The sequence below is a fragment of the Pinus tabuliformis genome, chromosome 2_2, assembly GCF_031772625.1.
Source record: "Pinus tabuliformis cultivar Carrire ecotype Pingquan chromosome 2_2, CPIR1, whole genome shotgun sequence".
NCBI lineage: Eukaryota > Viridiplantae > Streptophyta > Pinopsida > Pinales > Pinaceae > Pinus > Pinus tabuliformis.
Window position 1 is genome coordinate 488793731 of NC_142300.1, and position 4569 is coordinate 488798299.

The following is a 4569-nucleotide window of genomic DNA, read 5'->3' on the forward strand; positions in this document are numbered from 1 at the left end:
GAGGCATCTTCTTCACATCTCGACAAGACTCCAACGTGTACAACCCTTCTCAATTCTACACAGTTAACTTTCCAATATTGGAGTCCTTGTCGCAGCATACCATCACCTGTCCTTGGCTCCTTTATTACGTTGAACGTTTCTCCTCTGCTTTACATAAACGCTAGCATGCATATATATATATATATATATATATATATATATATATATATGTTGTCTCCACGCTGTTTTCATATCCCATGATATAAACGTTGTTATAATATATACACTGTCCCAATATCATATACACACTCCTCCATTTCATATATACGCTGTTATAATATATTTTGTCTCCACGTTGTTTTCTAAATGCTCCTCACCATACTCCAGTGTTGAATAGTCTTGAAAAAAAATGTGTTGAACTCCTGGTGCATTGGTCATTTTTGTTGGGTTGGTTGAACGCTGGACCGTGTATGCCTATTATGAAGCTGTTGCAACAATTTTGTTGCATCCACTAAAAATCCTTCCAATTTTCACTGCAATTGGTCGATTAACACTCGAGTTTGAGCCAGGCTAGAGCGATGGGAAAGTGATATTCGTTAAACTGTGGATATGGTGTTGCATTCTGCATTGACTGCATTCAAATATTGTTGTCGTTTGGTATGCCCTTTTTTAATGGTCGAAATCCATTAACAACACATATGTTGAAGTGTTCTATGGTCAATGGCATGTGTTCTAGGGGATACAATACCACATAATACCTCTGTCTCCATATATCATAGATCATAATCAATTTTTTAGCAGCAGAAGTATTTTTTACCGCACTCAGATTTTACAATGCATTCAATCATATCTTCTTCTGAAGAGGTTATGTGCCTTGCTCATAAAGAAAAGAATCTTGCCCAAGATTCTTCCAGAGGAAGAGGTGGTTGAAGAGGAAGATGAAGATATTTCAGAGGCAGGGGAGGCAGACACTCTCAAGGAGAAAAGGCAGATTTGCACTGCATACACTGCAAAAGAAATGGATCACATGATGCCTCCACATGCAAGTTACCTTGGGAAAAAATTGAGAAGCAAATAAACCAACCCAAAGGTAAAACTAATGTCACAGAAAAAGGTAAAGCACCTGAATCCGCTCATTATGTTGTGGCATAATGTAATATCGGAGTAAATTAAGACTTATTTAATGCTTCACTTCCTTCTTGGAAAAATGATTGGTTGCTTGATTCAGGAGAAACTTGCCACATGACTCATAGAAAAGATTTTTTTGAAGAATTTACTGACAATGTTGATGGAGCAGTATACTTTACAGACCAATCAAAAATCAAGCCATCAGGGCTTGGCACAATCAGGCTTAAATTGCCTGGTCTTCCAGACTTTCTTCTGCATCATGTTCTATATCTCCCACAGCTGAAGAGAAACTTGTTGTCCTTGGTCCACATCCGCTAGCAAGGTCACTACATTCATATGTTTGATGGCAAGATTGAGGTGAGAAAAGCACCTGACCACTCACTTGTCATGAGGGGGATAGACGAAGAAAGGCTTCTCAAGCTGCAGGGTACCTCTGCTTGTGCACAACATTTCTCATACAACTCTCATTATGAAGAAGGTACACTTCCATCAAGTTTATTATGCCATGCTAGATTTGGACATTTGAACTATGACAACCTTCGCTTGTTGAAGAAAATTGGTGTTACTGGTTTGCCTACAATTCCTAGGAAACTTAAGCAATGTGATGCTTGCATTCTAGGAAAGAAAAGAAAACATTCTTTTCATGATTCACATTTAAGAGCACATAGAAAACTTGAACTCATTCATTCAGATTTATGTCGTCCAATGCCTATTCCTTCTACAAATGGAAATAACTATATGATGACATTTATGGATGACTACACCAGAATGTGTTGGGTTTATTTATTGAAGAACAAATCTGATGCTTTTCAAACATTCAAGAACTTTCATACATGTATTGAAAATGATGCAAAATCTCATGTTGGCTCTATTCGCACTGATAACGGAAAATAATATACTTCAAATGAATTTGAAAACTATCTTCGCCAACATGGGATCAAACCTCAAACAGCTGTGCCTTATAATCCCCAACAGAATGGTGTAGCTGAAAGAATGAATAGGAAAATCTTAAATATGGTGCGCTCCATGATGTTTTTCAAAGATGTAAAATTGATTTTTTGGGCTGATGTAGTTCTATGTGTTGTATATATGAAGAATAGATGTCCATATAATGCTATCAGAAACAAGACTCCCTATGAAATGTGGTATGGGCACATTCCTTCGGTAAAGCATCTCAGGGTCTTTGGTTCCACTTGTTATGCCTTGATACCAAAGGTACATAGAAACAAACTTGGTGCAAGAAGTCGTAAGTGTATCTTCCTAGGGTATTCAAACACCTCAAAAGCATACCGCCTCTATGATGAATTCAATAAAAAGTTTGTTGTATCTAGAGATGTAATCTTTCTTGAAACATCCAAAACTTACAATGTTTTTGAGTGGCAACTTGATCACTTGGATAGATTCGTAAATGCAAAATCATTTAAAGAATTTGATAATCAGATTCCACATCTTGAAGGGGGGATTCCTATACTAGGTCAACCTGTGGAATCTACTTCTGAAGCACTCTCTCCCCCGCATGAAACTCCAACAATGGATGATACTTTAAGTGATGTGATTGATAGAATTGGGAGACTCAATCTTGATTCAGTCCCAACTCAATCAATGGAGCAGCCTGGACCATCTGAGAAAGGTCCCCCAAAGTGGCTGACAAAGACACTTGAAAGTGTTCATCCTGATGAGGTTGGGAATACAGGAACTAGAAATTCAAACAAGCAAAATGGAGGTGATGTAGATGACTCTGATTCACTTGTTGATATGGATGTTTCTTATGATTGTGAATTGAATTTGTCTACAGATTTCGAACCAACTTCCTTCAAAGAAGCTGCTTCTCATGATGAATGGAAAGAAGCGCTACAAAAGGAGTATGATGACTTGATAAAGAATGGCACTTGGAAGCTGGTTGATCCTCCATTAGGAACCAAACCAATTGGCTGCAAGTGGGTCTACAAGAAAATAAGTTGAGGCAACAAAATAAATTGTGTGGCTCAGGAAAATTCTTGAAGATTTGCAGGTAAAACAAGTACAATCGATTCCTCATGATTGACAATACCTCGGGAATAAATTTGGCCAAGAGCCCAAAGTTCCATGATCGAACGAAGCATATCAATATTGAATATCATCTGATTCAACATCATGTTGAGGCTAAAACAATCCATTTACGCCATTGTTCCACTAATGAGCAAATTGCAGACATCTTCACCAAAGTGCTTGGAAGAGAAAAGCTTGAAAGATTTAGAATGATGCTTGGACTCACCAAGATCCCTTTAGATTAAGGGGGGGAGTGTTGACACCTAATCATCAGGATTGGGTGAAATAACTGAAATTGATGTAAATAAATAATAGAAAATATGAATAGTCACCGGGAGATGAAATGAACAGTCTCTTCCTTATGTATATAATAAAGACCAACCTGAATGAATATCAATGAGTTGTTTTGAGGAGTTACTTCCTGGTCTGACACATTGAAATAGAGAAGCTTCTGGTGGCATTTTTAAGAATAAAGAAGCCATAGGAAAAATTACAGATGAATTGAAAATAGAGATCCGGGGTAAGGATTGTCAAAGGACCTTCTCAAAGGCTCGACTCTGAGGATCTTGACAAAGTTCACAGAGAGGAGCACATTCTCTCAAAGTATAAATATAGGGTAACCCTGGTTGAAGAAAGGTGACAAAAACACTCAATTTTTTCATTGCAAATATACTAGTCAATAAAATGAAATTCCTCTTACTCTCAAATGGAAGACTCTTTAAGGATTAGAAGAAAATTAGAAAGATAAATTGATTCAGAAGAGGAACAAGTGGATTTGAAATTAGAAGAAGTTCAGTTAACACTTTTCTCAATGAAGAAGAACAAAGCTCTTGGTTTGGTTGGCTTTTGGACTTATATTTTATAGGAATGATGTGACATCATTAAGGGGGGTCCTGGAGTGGTGGAAGAATCAAGAAGATCTGAGAGATTCCTCACAGATTTTGAAAACGCCTTTTTTTCCATGAATCCAAAGATATAAAATGACAACTTCCTGGATGGCTTTAGTAAAATTGTTCTATAATATAGTCTATAAGATGATCTCAAAGGTGGTGGCAAATTCATTGAAAACTATTCTTGTTGTCTCATATAGAAACCTTCTAATGCTTAAACTTAAAGGAAAATTTTGGCGTTTTCAGAATTATTTTTTTATAAACTCTTGTGGAAGTTCAATAAGTAGATTACATTTTATTCCAATTTTATTATAATTCTTTTAGTCCCCACATTTTGCAAATAGAATCTGGTAGTTGGATGTTTCTTATTAGGCTGAGTGACCCAAAATCCAAATGATGGTGAGCTTATAAACTAATAGGCTGAGCTTATAATGTAACACACTTGGTGTGAAATTATTAACCATTCAATGCCAAGTAATAGTCATATTCATTAATCTCCATTTATTATTTTTCTGAACCAACTTGAACAAAGTGGATTTAAAGA